Raw genomic sequence first — 16,572 nt, forward strand, 5'->3', positions numbered from 1 at the left:
GTTCCTTCTTATATCAATGTAGTATGTTTAATACCCACACTTGACCATTCAGATCATCAAACTTTTGGGAGAGATTAAAATAATAGCTATCATCTGTCAATCAGATGCAATTCCAAATCTGAGTGACTGTGTAAGCATATTCATAGTTAATAGCTGCTTGAAGTTAAAAACCTTTTCTTGTTTCAGAAATATTTACATTAAGACATTTAGAAATGGTTCATGGTATATAACAGCCCAAATACTTTTAACCTGTCCTGTGTAAGGAAGTTAAACATTTCGAATTCAGCACATTATCCCAACATAAATAACACAAACTATTCTAAATGTTACTTATTACAGTGCATATTTCCAAATAGTAAATGGAATGAAATTATATTAAATGGTTATATCATCATATTTGAGTATATTATGGAATCTATATCACAAAAGTCACCTCACATAAATACTATATAATTCACTCTAAAAGAACATCACAGGCACACACAAAAGATAACAAAATTTGATTTTTTATAAATTTAAAGTATAATATATAGTTTAAACTACACTAAAAGATTTATTTCAATGAAACAGCCAATTCAAAACCCTCTTTCTTTCCAAGTTTGGCATAAGGAAAGTTCAATCTATTTAAATCTTCTGGTTTGTCATCCTATAAATGATGCTATCATTTCCAGGATCCATATTCCAAATACTGTAACAGGTGACAATCAGAGTCAAGGCCAAGCTGATCATTGTCCAAAGTACCAGGTTGAAAACCACTGGACATTCAAAATTATATTTATAGGCAAGGTTATAGGGAGTTGAGGGGTCCTTCAGTTGTTTTGTCTTAAGGATAGTCTTTGGCTTCCTCATAAAGGATGTGTCAAATGATCTGACAATCCCTAACTCTACCACTGCATTCCCACCATAGAGACTGTACATGCCATCTGCACACTTTTGCAGAGCATCAACGAGGATCTTAGAGGCATCTCTAAATTGTTCAGAGTCTTGCCCATAATTTTTCCCAATTTCATCCAGACCTGGTAGCTCCGGTGAGTATAAATCCGGAGAATGATCCTTGGCTAGATGCTTATGTTGGGACAACAAACCTGAAATATCATGCAACACTTGCAGTTCAGAAAGAAAAAGGAGATCAACTTCGTTGTTCCTACTCAGAGAATTGAGGGGAAGTGAAGTGAGAGCAGAGGTTTCTTGAAACAGTCGATCGTGGAGCTGTCTGAGCATTACTGAGAGATCTTTAAAAACCGAGTTTGCTTTCCCCACCATGTACACTCTTTCCTCACTGGGAGCCAACTGCAAAACCGCCAGAGTTTCTTCAAAAATAAGGGGTGAACGGAATTTGCCACGCTGTCAAGACTAAAAGGAACTGCATTCTCCAAAGGGTATGAAATGACACTGCCTAGGGGGAGAGCAAGCTTGCCCACTGCTTTCACCATCACCATCACAGCAGCCTGGGGATGGTGGAGTAGGTTACCTACTTCAAGGGCTGGCTAAGAAAGGTCTTCTTTCACAGAGAAGCCCATGGACAATGCAGCCACGTTTGGGATTCACTCTCCTGGAATAGGCCAATTTCCATTCCAGAAAACAACAGATCCTGGTGATCTTAATATACTAAATTTGTTCCCTAAGACATCTGATACAGGTAAGCATAATACTGCTGGCTGAGATCTCTCTGTTTCCTGATGACTTTGGCTCCACCCTTCAGGGCCAGGCTTGCAGGGTTACTCTGAGGATCCAATGAGACACCCACAGACTGGGTTTAGAAGAGAGATGGATCAGTTCCTTCTGCTGCCCTAATACCGTACAGTCCAAACAACAGGGAAGATGCATGAGGCAGGACCCAGGTGCCAATGATGGGAGCCTCACAAACTTGTGGTTGAGGTCAAGGGCAGCCACAGCCAGATGGCAGGGTCACAAGGAGGTACATCACCGAAGTTTAGGGAGCCAGACACAGCGAGGTCATATAAACATAAGGGTCCGTATAGAAATGAGAGTCGTCAAGTTCCATTTGCAGCTTACCTCTGGAGTAGAGACGGCAGATGCCCCCAGGAAGCTGCTGTTGATATTGGCAACACTTTATTTCACTCCATGCAGGAAACACAAAACAGACACAACTCCCTGTGCCCTCCAAGAGCCGCCGTGTGTATTTGTTGAATGAATGAACTCAGGGTGACTGAAAAGCCTGCTGATCACATGTGTCTCAGCTCCCCACTCTAGATTCTGGGAGCAAGTGGCACTGAAATCAAATCCTGAAAGAAAGCATCTGCTCCTAAGAAAACGCGAGCAGGGAGGCCAGGACCGGCATGAAGGTAAGAGAGTCAGGTTTTGTCCCCACATTGCCCAAGGTACCCTAAGGCAGGTGGCTTCTCTTCATTGCTTTTCCTGGGGTTCTGCCGAGACGGTGACAATTTATCCCTGCTTTCCCTGAGGGAGGCCCATGCCACAGCTCGGCTTCTCCACAAATGTCAACCAGCCTGATCCCTCTCCTGGCTGCGCTTGGAATCACCTGGGGAGCTTTAAAAGCTGCTGATGCCTCTAGAAGAGGAGATTTTTTAAAAATACATCTTTATGAAGGTGAGTTACATTGATCAAGTGTTCATTGTTCTCTGGAAGTCGTCTTTGATAGCAGCGCTAATGACACTTATTTTACTTGGAGTGTGAACTTTACTCTCTTCAGTGGAGTCTAAATTTCTTTAGGGAGGGTCCATTTTATATTTATTTTCTTATTCCTACCACCTTATATAATATTTACTGTTATATAGCTATTTAACTGTTCACAAATGAATGGGAGGATAAGTAAATGAACATAGATATTAATAAAGGAACAAATAAATGACTATCAAAATATGTTTAGGAAATACTTTTCAATACCAGTGCAGCCATCAGAAGATAGTTTACTTGGTACTTTTCAACTTTTCGTTGATTTCTATATGGCACATTCTGTCAATACCATAATCATAAGTTGCTTTTAGTACTTTGTTGATTCATTAAGTAAAATATTTTATTCCCAGTGGATTTTTAAAAGAGTATAAAAGTGTTAACTAAGATAGTAAGATGTGAATTTCTCATTAAGAAGCATTGGGCACTTTCAATATGTAAGTAAACATTTTTACAAAATTAGAGTTACATCATTTGAAAAAGAAATTGGAACTTAATATGATGTACATGGGGATTCCCTGGTAGCTCAGCTAGTAAAGAATCCCCCTGCAATGCAGGAGACCCAGGTTCAATTCCTGGGTCAGGAAAATCTGCTGGAGAAGGGATAGGCTCCCCACTCCAGTATTCTTGGGCTTCCCTGGTAAAGAATCCACCTGTAATGCAGGAGACATGGATTGGATCTCTGGATTGGGAAGATCCCCTGGAAAAGGGAACCAGCTACCCACTCCAGTATTCTGGCCTGGAGAATTCCATGGACTGTATAGCCCATGAGGCAGCAAAGAGTCCTACACGACTGAGCAACTTTCACTTCTCATGATGTACATGGTCCATAGGATCCACTTTGATGCTGCTCTGATTAGCTGCCTGGCTGTGGTCCTGTTGCTGGGTGGCAGCTTGATTGGTTTCTGAGTGATAGACTTTATAATGTTCAACTCTGCCAGTCAGTCATACAACTGGAGATAAAAACAAATTCAGGACTCTATTGAGCTCTGTGACCTTCACTGGTAATGAATCCTGTAGCCTCATTAGTTGCAATTTAAAGCTTTTTGAAATTAATTGCCTTTTCTTTAATGAAGTTTTTGCTTGCTTGGAAATCAGAACAATGGTAAATACATCAACAAATTTAACAAAAATTTATTACAGGCTAGCTGTGACCTTGAAGAGGCTTTTTTTTTTTTTCAATTGTAATGGCATGTATTATATAGAATGCATAGGAAGGGCTTTATTTTAATTATTATAATCATTCTTTATGTGCTAAAAACTTATTATATTGCAATCTTGTGTACTTCACTATGACACATTAAAATCTCTTCTAAAATCACTTATGCTCATGTTCAGGATTTTACATTTTCATTTGTTTAGCTTATTTGGCCATGTGATTATCATATTGCTCCAGGCACAGAAGCAACCACTCTGACACTAATGTTTTTTAAACCACATTACATTATACATATGCCTAACAGAGGTATGAATCAATGCCAGCATTGCAAAGGAAAAAAATTCATGAAATGTAGTGTTACATAGAAGAATAATTTACTCTGGTGGAAATCAGGGTTTTAATTTCCATAGTTTCAACTTCTATTTTTACCTGTGCACAAAAACAAGTTGAAATATTTATTCATTGGGTCAATTGCATAGTGTGTGTATATAGATAAAGATAGTCATAATTTTTTTCAGCCAGAGTTTGTGTCTTTGGGTATGGGCTATTCTATAGCTGCTAGATTATTATGTTTCATAATTATGTTGGGACATATTTTTTCTCTTTAACTGCAGAAGGCATTCACTTCATTATTCAGAGTACATATACCTGGGTTGTTTTTATGAGAGTAAGATGAATTTTCAATGCATCATTCATAAACCAGAGTTACCAAAATATCACTCCTTTAGAGCTATGAAATGAGATAAACTTTAGGATGAATTTAAAACTTCAGTGTATGAAAAAGCCTCTTTGTCTCACTGGGTCATTATAATAATTAAATGAAAAAATATCTCTGAAGCAATTAAGACAATGCTAACTCAGATAATCAGTGTGTTAGGAAGTCCAATAAAATTATTTGTATAGTGAAATAATGTTGATAAAATATGTCCCAATTCTTAACCAAGACCATAATTTTTATAAAAATATTCTATTAAGTCTAGATTAATTTGGGACTTCCTTGGTGGTACAGTGGATAAAGGTCTACCTGCCAATGCAGGGGACACGGTTCAGTCCCTGGGCCAGGAAGATTCCACGTGCCTCGGGGCATCTAAGCCCACGTGCCACAGCTCCTAAGCCCGTACTCTAGAGCCTGTGCCCTGCAATAAGACAGTAACCCCCACTCACTGCAACTGGAGAAAGCCTAACACAGCGACAAAGACCCAACACGGCCAAAAATGAAATCTAGAGGAATTTGAAAGTCAGAATAAAAGCATATAATTAACTGGACATTAATGTACAGATAAATTATCTAATTGGATTGCCCCCCCCCCACTGACTCAACATATCCCGAGTTATCTATGAACTCATTTATTTTCCTTTAAGTGGCTTGCCATTGAAAATATTTCTATATATCCATTTGCTGAAAAAATTTATCAAATACCATCACTTTCAATTTCAGTCCCAATATTAAAACATCAGTACTTAAAAAAGGAAACAAAACTACTAAACTTTCAGGGTATTTAAGCTACAGAGAACTTCAGGAATATTCAACTCTTCCTTCCCATTTTAGTATGAGGAAATTGAGGTAGAGTGGCATCGGTGGTATATGTAATATCTCTTGCTTATTCAAATTTTAGTACACTCTAATCAGTGCTATAAATAGATATGGACATTTTCAGAAGCAGACACTCTTTTTTCAATAGGTAGGAAGGCGGGAAAGAAGTGAGGGATGAGAAAAATAGGTCTAGAAGATGGGAGAAAAACAAATCGAATTACAAAGCCAATCACATAAGGCAAGGAGAGAAAGGAGCTATGTGTGTTATGGTCCCAAAATACATTTACCCAGGAAGCTCAGAATATCAACATTCAGACTTAAATGTGCATTTTAAAGCAGACTATGAGTTTTAAAAAGTTGCAAATGACACCATATTCTTGCATGTGAAAGATACCTAGCAAAACAAACCAAGAAGCAACCTTCTGTTCTCTGTGTGAAAAAGACTTCTAGGTAGTGGTGTTTTTTGTTTCATTAGTCATAATCCATTACAGTATTTTATTGTTTAAAACAATTGAGATGTTTTAATAACTGAGAGTGTATAAAATAAACTTCAGCAGAGCATTGGTATTTACACACTCCTTAAAACATTCAGTTCAGTCACTCAGTTGTGTCTGACTCTGCAAACCCATGGACTGCAGCATGCCAGGCCTCCCTGTCCACAACCAACCAACATGAGTCTACTCAAACTCAAGTTCATCAAGTCAGTATTGCCATCCAACCATCTCATTCTCTGCCTTCCCCTTTTCCTCCTGCCTTCAATCTTTCCCAGCATCAGGGTCTCTTCCAGTGAGTCTGTTCTTTGCATCAGGGGGCCAAATTATTGGAGTTTCAGCTTCAGTATCAGTCCTTCCAATGAACACTCAGGACTGATTTATTTTGGGATGGACTGGTTGGATCTCCTTGCAGTCCAAGGGCCTCTCAAGAGTCTTCAACACCAGTTCAAAAGCATCACTTCTTCGGCACTCAGCTTTCCTTAAGGTCCACCTCTCACATCATGTATAACTACTGGAAAAACCATAGTTTTGACTAGACAGACCTTTGTTGGCAAAGAAATGTCTCTGGTTTTTAATATGCCATCTACGTTTGTTATAGCTATCCTCCAAGGACCAAACATCTTTTAATTCTGTGACTGCAGTCACCATCTGCAGTGATTTTGGAGTCTCCCAAAATAGTCTGTCACTGTTTCCATTGTTTCCCCATCTATTTGCCATAAAATGATAGGACAAGATGCCATGATCTTAGTTTTTCGAATGTTGAATTTTAAGCCAGCTTTTTCACACTTCTCTTTCACTTTCATCACAAGACTCTTTAGTTCTTCTTCACTTTCTGCCATAAGGGTGGTGTCATCTGCATATCTGAGGTTATTGATATTTCTCCCAGAAATCTTGATTCCAGCTTGTGCTTCAACCAGCCCCACATTTTGTGTGATGTACTCTGCATGTAAGTTAAATAAGCAGGGTGACAATATACAGCCTTGACATACTCCTTTCCCAATTTGGAACCTGTCTGTTGTTCCATGTCTGATTCTAACTGTTGCTTCTTGACCTGCATACAGATTTTTCAGGAGGCAGGTAACATGGTCTGGTATTCCCATCTCTTGAAGACTTTTCCACAGTTTCTCTTTTCCACAGAGTCAAAGGCTTTGGCATAGTCAATAAAGCAGAAATAGATATCTTTTCCTGAAATTCTCTTGCTTTTTTGATGATCCAAAAGATGTTGGCAATTTGATCTCTGGTTGCTTTGCCTTTTCTAAATCCATTTAGAACATCTGGAAGTTCACGGTTCCTATAGTATTGAAGCCTGCCTTGGAGAATTTTTAGTATTACTTTGCTAGTGTATGAAATGAGGGCAGTTGTGAAGTAGTTTGAACACTCTTTGGCATTAAAATGGTTAATTTTTTGATGATAGGGATTTTCCTCAACAAACATATAGCAATCACTGTGCCTTCAATTCCATTAGCCATGCTGTACCTTTCAAGACAGTTTTGTTAGCATCATTGCCAAGCTTTCTGGAGTTTGAATCCTGGCTTAGGCATGTGGGATTACTACATTCTCTCTTGTCCTGTTTTTTGATGACTTTTGTCCTAACCTCTTTTGGTATATGCAAAGAGAATGGACTTAGAGCAGTTGGCCAGAAAGTCACAGATTTCTTTTGTGAGGGATGATGAGGTACTCACTGGTCCAATCTCATCTTTTATTTTTTTTGAAGTTCAGTTGATTTACAGTATGGTATTAGTTTCACGTGTATAGCAAAGTGACTTGGTGATATGGATAAATATGTATATATTCTTACTCATTTGAAAATTCTTTTTCATTAAAGTTTATTACAAGATGTTGAATATAGTCCCTTCTGCTATACACTATATCTAGTCTTTTGTTTTATGTATGATAGTGGGCATCTGTTAAACCGATACTCCCAAGTTACTCCTTCCAGCCTCTTCCCCTTGGTACCCATAGTTTGTTTTCTATCTGTGAGTCTGTTTCTTTTTTGTAAATAAGTTCATTTGTACTGTATTTTAGATTCCACATATAAGTGATATCATATCTTATTTGTCTTTGTCTGACTTACTTCATTTAGTATGATAACTTCTAAGGCTATCCATGTTGCTTCAAATGGCATTATTTCATTCTTTTTTATGACTGAGTAGTATTCTATCACGTGTGTGTATTAAATAAGGTATTATATATACCACATCTTTTGACTGACACTTAGTTTTGCTTCCATGTCTTGGCTATTTTCAATAGTATTGCTGTCAGCACTGGGGTACATGTATCCCATTTTGAACTAGGGCTTTCATATTTTTCATATATATGCCTAGGAGTGGAATTAGAGGATTATACAGCAATTCTGTTTTTAGTTTTTTAAGGACCTTTGATAGTGTTTTCCATTGTAGCGGCACCAATTTGCATTCCTGATAGCATTGTAGCAGGGTTTCCTTTTTTCCTCATGTTCTCTACCATTTATTATTTATAGACTCTTTGATGGTGGCTATCTGACCACCTTAGGTGATATCTCATTGTAGTTTTTATTTGCATTTGTTTAATAATTAGTGATGTTGACCATTTTATCATGTGCCTGTTGACCATCTATATGTCTTTTGAAAAATGTCAATTTAGGGCTTCTGCTCTTTTTTTTGGATTAGGTTTTTGCTTTCCTGTTATTAAATTGTATGACCTGTTTGTGTATTTTTGAAATTAAAAGCCCTTTCAGTCACATAATTTACAAATATTTTCTCCAGCTCATAGGTTTTTCGTTTCAGTTTGTTTATAATGTTCTTTGGGCTTCCCCTGTGGCTCAGCTGGTAAAGAATCCACCTGTAATGTGGGAGACCTGGGTTTGATTCCTGGGTTGGGAAGATCCCCTGGAGAAGGGAAAGGCTACCCACTCCAGTATTCTGGCCTGGAGAATTCCATGGACTGTATAGTCTGTGGGGTCCACAAAGAGTCAAACACAAAGAGTTGGACTGAGCCACTTTCACTTCATTTCATGATGTTCTTTGCTCTGCAAAAGTTGTTAAGTTTGGCTAGGTTCTGTTTATTTCTGCTTTTATGTCTGTCGTCTTGGTGACTGACCTAAGAAAACAATGCAATAATGGTGTCATATCTTGTATTTAAGTCTTCAAGGTCTAATCCCCTCTTGACATGAGAGGTAACAATGGGTAAAGAGACCATTGAAATTTTCCAGGAATCTGAGTTAAGGATTATGTATTATAGGTAATCCCTGAAACTAAGTATTTATAGTGCATGGCTCCACAGTCACAGAGCTACATTAAGGAGTCTAAGTTCATATTGCTCACCACATGACAGGCCAACAAATCAAGGGACAAGTTGTTGGGACAAGAAATAGTGACTGTATTCAGAAAGCCATAAAACCAAGAAGATGGTGAGTTAGTGTACCTAAAAACCATCTTGCTGGGATCCGGGCACTAATTTTTTGTGTGTTTTCTTTTTATAGAACAAACAGGGAATAAGTGAGGAGGAGGTAACCTAAAAAAGCCAAAAAATTTGCATGTATTTCCTGGTTTTGGCCAGATTCTGTATGGGATGTGTTCATTTCTTCTCTTCTGTAGACATTCACAGTTTAGTTCAGTTCAGTCACTCAGCCATATCCAATTCTTTGTGACCCCATGAACTGCAGCACACCAGGCCTCCCTGTCCAACACCAAATCCCAGAGTCTACCTAAACCATGTCCATTGAGTCAGTGATGCCAGCCAACCATCTTATCCTCTGTCGTTCCCTTCTCCTCCTGCCCTCAAACTTTCCCAGCATCAGGGTCTTTTCAAATGAGTCAGCTCTTTGCAGCAGGTAGCAAAAGTATTGGAGTTTCAGCTTCAATATCAGTCTTTCCAATGAACATCCAGGACTGATCTCCTCTAGGATGGACTGGCTGGATCTCCTTGCAGACCAAGGAACTCTCAAGAGTCTTCTCCAACACCATAGTTCAAAAGCATCAATTCTTTAGAGCTCATCTTTCTTTATAGTCCAACTCTCACATCCATACATGACTACTGGAAAAACCATAGCATTGACTAGATGGACCTTTGTTGGCAAAGTAATGTCTCTGCTTCTTAATATGCTGTTTAGGTTGGTCATAACTTTCCTTCCAAGGAGCAAGTATCTTTTAATTTCACAGCTGCAATCACCATCCACAGTGATTTTGGAGCCCAGAAAAATAGTCAGCCACTGTTTCCACTGTCTCCCCATCTATTTGCCATGAAATGATGGGACCTGATGCCATTATCTTAATTTTCTGAATGTTGAGCTTTAAGCCAACTTTTTTACTCTCTTCTTTCACTTTCATCAAGAGGCTCTTTAGTTCTTCTTCATTTTCTGCCATAAGGGTGGTGTCATCTGTATATCTGAGGTTATTGATATTTCTCCCAGAAATCTTGATTCCAGCTTATGCTTCAACCAGCCCAGCGTTTCTCATGATGTACTCTGCATATAAGTTAAATAAGCAGGGTGACAATATACAGCCTTGATGTAACCCTTTCCCTATTTGGAACCTGTCTGTTGTTCCATGTCCAGTTCTAACTGTTGCTTCCTGACCTGTATAGTTTTCTCTGTATAGAGAAAGAGGCAGATCAGGTGGTCTGGTATTCCCATTTCTTCAGAATTTTACACAGTTTATTTTGATCCACACAGTCAAAGGCTTTGGCACAGTCAATAAAGTAGAAATAGATGTTTTTCTGGGACTCTCTTGCTTTTTTGATGATCCAGCAAATGTTGGCAATTTGATCTCTGGTTCCGCTGCCTTTTCTAAAACCAGCTTGAACATCTGAAAGTTTACGTTTCACATATTGCTGAAGCCTGGCTTGGAGATTTTTGAGCATTTCTTTACTAGCGTGTGAGATGATTGCAATTGTGCGGTAGTTTAAGCATTCTTTGGCTTTGACTTTCTTTGGCATTGGAATGAAAACTGACCTTTCCCAGTCCTGTGGCCACTGCTGAGTTTTCCAAATTTGCTGGCATATTGAGTGCAGCACTTCCACAGCATCGGCCCTTTAGTTAGGCTGGATCAAAATGTTTCTTGTGAGCTGAACAAAGGTATTGTTCAGGCATGGAAAGGAGGGTCCCTGGAGACGGACCACTGTGCATTCTTTAAACTATAGTCAGTGTTCCTTTGGTCTAGTGATTAACTTGTAGCAAAAAGCAACAGAATACAAAAGTTAAAGAAACATCTAATATGGTGTCAGATTTATTCTTACCTATTATTGCTGTGCAATTTTCTGACATATAAAATAGTGTTTTTTTTTTTTGTAGCATAAATATTTGCCAACTTTGGTACAATAACTCACATACTTCATCTAGAGAACTCATCTATTTTGGGTCAAAGAATATTTAAGTAATGCAAGAAAGTAGTTTCACTGTTCTCCAGATCCTTCACTTCTCTTATTCCCTTGGGTGCTTCAGTTCTTTACATCAGTATAAACTTTGAGAGAAGACAAGATTTCTAGTTTTAATGAATCTAATTAGAAAATCTGAATCTTTGTATACTCAGTATTCCCCCAAAAGTTTAAAAGTATTATTTATGACATTGTTAAAAACAGCAAATTAAATTTGAAACTAAACACTTCCTATGAGGCTAAAACAGTACAAGGGCTTCTCTGGTGGCTCAGATGATGAAGAATCCACCTGCAATGCAGGAGACCTGGGTTGAATCCCTGGGTTGGAAAGATCCCCTCGAGGAGGGAATGGCAACTCTCTCCAGTATTCTTTCCTGTGGTCTCTTTAAAATGGCCAGGTATTATCATAGCCCCTTTTGAGGAATTTTGCTTGTATAATCATTTCTTTCTCAATGCTGCATAGATATTTAATACAAAAATTCATATATCCAGTTGCATAATTTAAATTAGTCAAAAGTAGATATTTAGTGAGATATCTGTTGAGTCATCTAGTGAGATATCTCTACTAGAGAACCTATGGTAAGACTAAATACTGCAGTTGAACATGCACTCAATAACTGATCCTGTTCAGTTAAACACAATGTAGAAACAATCATCTCATATTTAAAACAGTAAATAAAAGAGGGCTTACAGTTTCTATACTATTGATAAAATTTACTCATCAATTTAAATAGAAAATTGTGTTAGCATTTTATGCTAAAATAACTTTGGTCATGCATTTGACATGTACTAGATTATACATTTTGAAGGTTGAGGGCTCTTACTATGTTTAGTTAATTGAACACTCACATCAAGGTCTTTTCCATTTTTAGGCCTTTAAACCTGCTTTTCTTCTGGTAGAAATACTCTTCCACTTATCTTCACCTATGCCTCCTTTTGAATGTTAAGAATAGATTTAGTAAATGTAAGGTCTGACAATCTTACTTAGCTAAAGTATCTTCCTCTCTTCAGTCATAAAGTCACTCTGTGTTCATGTTAGTGTTTACTGGACCTGAAGTTAACTTACTTATTCAGTTCATAATTTTTTTTTCTGTCTCTTCCCAATAAAATGTTAGCTCCTGGAAATCAGAGAGTTTATGTAGTTTGTTTCCAGTTAAATTTCCCCAATACCTAAAATAAGATTAGATACACAATAAATAAATAAAATAGAAAAATACATGAACTCATTTGTGGAGTTTTCTGGAGTTTCATGTATTCTCTTATGTTAAATGTTTTTCATATGTTGATATGACACAAATTTGATAGTCTTTCTAAGATGGAATTCATTCATCGCCAATGAAAGGAGGCTACAAGAGTACCTATAGATAATACAAGTACTCAGTTTTGTTATTACTGAAGCACCTATGCATGAAATCATTTTAAGTTCCAATTTTTTCACCCAAAAGGCTTGCAGTCAGAAATACACTTTCATAATATTATTATACCATTTACAATGCATTGACTGTTTGCTTCAGTTGCCAACCATTTTCATTCCTTGGTAAATGCTGGATTTAACTGTGAACTATTTTAGAAAATATAACCATTCAGACATACCCTAAGACATTCTGATTCAATATGTCCTGGATGGGACTGTCTATATTTTAAAACTTCACATGTGACTCGTGGAGGCTACTGCACTAGGCATTATTTTTCTTTATTCATTTGAATAAAGATATTTTTCTTTATTAATTTTTATAGTGGGTTAAAATAGTAAAAATGGGAAAAATGAAATGATATGTAAATAAAGTGAATAGTGAAGGAAATATTAAGCAGTTCACACACTGGTAAATTATGCCTTGAATAAAAGATAGTTAATTGACTTTGCTACTTTTTTTTTTTTTTGCGTGTCTCCTACTTTCCTAGCCCTTTGTACTATATAGAAAATACTAGGAATCAGTGACAAAGAGAAGAGAGGGGGGAAAAAAATGAAAGACTGTATCAGTGAATTAACTGGAATCAATGATTGCTTCTCTTTGGCAGTGAAATATATTTCTTGCTTTGCATTCCAATAAACTCACAGTTTCCAAAATTGAATTTAAAAGTCATTGAACTAATTTCTTCTTTGGTAATAAGACCCTGCTGTGTTCCCAGTTAATTTACTTGATTATTTTATAATGAAGGCCAGGAGTCCTTTTCTTCCAAATTTATTTCTATGTGCAAATTCTATAATTTCAGAAGGGTACTTAAAACATAGGAAAAACTTGCTTATTCATTCATTTACTTTAGCCTAAAGGAATAATCTTAATATTCTTATTTATCTAAAGTACAATTAATGTTAAATATCCTGAGACATATAATGAGAATTTGGCTCAAATTTCCCATATTTTCACCCTCCCTCCCCTCAGAATCTCACTTGGGTAAATTCACTTGTGTAAATTCACTAAATAGTTTTCCATTGCCAACCTGATCTATTATGCTTTGGCTGTAAACCAGTGTTTTATTTTCCCTGTAATGTATGCATAGAAACCTTGCAATTGTGCCATGTTAATTTTCCATACACATGGCTTCACCCAACTCTTTTTATTTAACATTCCTTATTCATTAGTGTTTGAAAGAGAGAAATGCATAGTTAGAGAGGAAGAAAGTAGCAAACATGAAGAGCATTTCAGTAAATATCACTATCTTGAATCAAAATAATTCTGCCCATTCAGGTTAATGTATTTCTATCCCATGTTTGTGAAAAATTAGATTATTCCCACTTTGTTACTCTTTTGTAAACCAAAATATTTTAGCTTTTAAGAATTTTAGAAATAATTTAGTTCTTTTCTATAGAAAGTTTAAAATGTTGATTTTTTTTTTCTCTCTAGATTATCTCTACTAAGAGTTTAGATTCTCTTAAGCAAATGTTTATTGTCCTTTTGTGTACCTAGCAACATACTAAACAATTAATATGCAGCAATGAATATAATGAAGTCCCTGTCACAAAGAAACTTACCTGTAAGTGAGAAATATAGATATGTAAACACATTAATTCAGTTCAATAGAATGTTTAAAAAAGATATATGTTCATATAACATAGAGGCAGAGAAGTAGAAGAAGGAAAACTAGTTAATGTTGAAGTTAACTAGTTAATTTCTTCAACTAGAATGTTGAGGAAATGAATGAGCAAGAAGAAAGCAAAGAACTTATAAATAGTCAAAATAAATAATCATGGAGAAATGATGAGATAAGAGAAGACATGTGCCATATGAGTGAATGAGGAAAGAGTTTTAATGAAGGGGGGATATAGTTCAATAGGGTCAAATATCAGAGAATTTCTGCATGACAGGGCTGTCTAGGTTCTTAGGTTGTGGCAGTATGAATGCAATGGATAACTGTTTACAACCTAAAGAACTGTGTCCCAAATGGTGGAGAGAAACATCATGTTCCAAGTTAGGGAAAAAGTAAGACATCAGAGGTAAAATGAAGGATCATAGATGTTGACTAATCTTTCAAAAAGCTGAGTCAACCCATGGATGATATTCTTTTTCTTAAGGCTGAGACTCAGAATCCAGAGTCTATCATGCTTCAGGAGAAATTACATTGTAATTCCCTCCTGAAATGGTCTCCAAACTTCAATGAAAATATTTATGTACATAAGTGGATTGTTTTGATGGTCTTGGGGAAGGAAGGAGGGGATAATGAGAAAGAAGAGAGGCCTGACATACTTAACTCTTTCCTGCCTCACATGGGGAGAGAGCATCCCTCTATCATGTTAATTAGCAACCCAAGATCCAGACAAAGGAAAGAGTTTGTCTGCAGCAGAGTTTAGGGCAGCAGGAAAGGATTCCTGATCCAGAAGGAGAGGAAGCCTTGAAGACAAACAGCAAATAAAATGATTTGCTTTGTTTGTTGCTGTCTGTTATTCAGTCACTAAGTTGAGTCTGACACTTTGGGATCCCACATAGGACGACAGCGCACCAGGATTCCTTGTCCTTCACTGTCATTGAAGGTAACTCAAACTCGTGTCCATTGTGTCAATGATGCCATCCAACCATCTTATACTTCACTGCCCTCTTCTCCTTTTGCCTTCAATCTTTCCCAGAATCAGGGTCTTTTCCAATAAGTCAGCTTTTTGCATCAGATGGCTAAAGTATTGGAGGTTCAACATCAGTCCTTCCAGTGAATATTCAGGGTTGATTTCCTTTAGGATTGACTGGTTGGATCTTCTTGCAATCCAAGGGAAACTTGAGAATCTCCAGCACCACAATTTGGAAACATCAGTTCTTTGGTGCTCAGCTTTGTTTATAGTTCAACTCTCACATCCATACATGGCTACTGGAAAAACCATAGCTTTGACTAGATGGACCTTTGTCAGCAAAGTAATGTCTCTGCTTTTTAATATGCTGCCTAGTTTTGCCATAGCTTTTCTTGAAAGGAGCGAATGTGTGTTAATTTCTTGTCTGCAGTCACCATCTGCAGTGATTTTGGAGTCCACGAAAATAAAATCTGCCATTGTTTCCACATTTCCCCCTTCTATTTGCCATGAAGTGATGGGACTAGATGCCATGATCTTCATTTTTTGAATGTTGAGTTTTAAGCCAGCCTTTTCACTCTCCTCTTTCACACTCATCAAGAGGCTGTTTAATTCCTCTTTACTTTCTGCCAGGAGCATGGTATCATCTGCATATCTGAGATTGTTGATATTTCTCCCAGTAATCTTGATTCCAACTTGTGCTTCATCCAGCCTGGCATTCCACATGATGTACTCTTCATAGAAGTTAAGTAAGCAGGGTGACAATGTACAGCCTTGAGGTATTCCTTTCCCAATTTTGAAACAGTCAGTTGTTCCATGTCTGGTTCTAACTATTGTTTCTTGACCAGCACACAAGTTTCTGAGGAGACAGATAAGGTGTCTTCCTATCTCTTTAAGAGTTTTCTGTAGTTTGTTGTGATCCACACAATCAAAGGGTTTAGCATAGTCAAGGAAGCAGGAGTAGCTATTTTTCTGAAATTCCCTTGCTTTTTCTGTGATCCAAATTAATTTGCTTAATTTGATGGCTGATAATATCAGAGACATTACTTTGTCAACAAAGGTCCATCTAGTCAAGGCTATGTTTTTTTCCAGTAGTCATGTATGGATGTGAGAGTTGGACTATAAAGAAAGCTGAACACTGAAGAATTGATGCTTTTGAACAGTAGTGTTGGAGAAGACTCTTGAGAGTCCCTTGGACTGCAAGGAGATCCAACCAGTCCTTCATAAAGGAGATCAGTTCTGGGTGTTCATTGGAAGGACTGATGTTGAAGCTGAAACTCCAATATTTTGGCCACCTGATGTGAAGAGCTGACTCATTGGAAAAGACCCTGATGCTGGGAAAGATTGAAGGCAGGAGGAGAAGGGGATGACAGAGGATGAGATG

The 16,572-nt window shown here is 37.4% G+C and overlaps 1 pseudogene; it reads right to left on the minus strand.

The window, feature by feature from the left end:
* Nucleotides 1-615: 615 nt before the first annotated feature.
* On the minus strand, nt 616-7,311 carry LOC110143604 (renin receptor pseudogene; annotated as a pseudogene).
* Nucleotides 7,312-16,572: the final 9,261 nt, after the last annotated feature.

This window comes from Odocoileus virginianus, chromosome 5, assembly GCF_023699985.2.
Source record: "Odocoileus virginianus isolate 20LAN1187 ecotype Illinois chromosome 5, Ovbor_1.2, whole genome shotgun sequence".
NCBI lineage: Eukaryota > Metazoa > Chordata > Mammalia > Artiodactyla > Cervidae > Odocoileus > Odocoileus virginianus.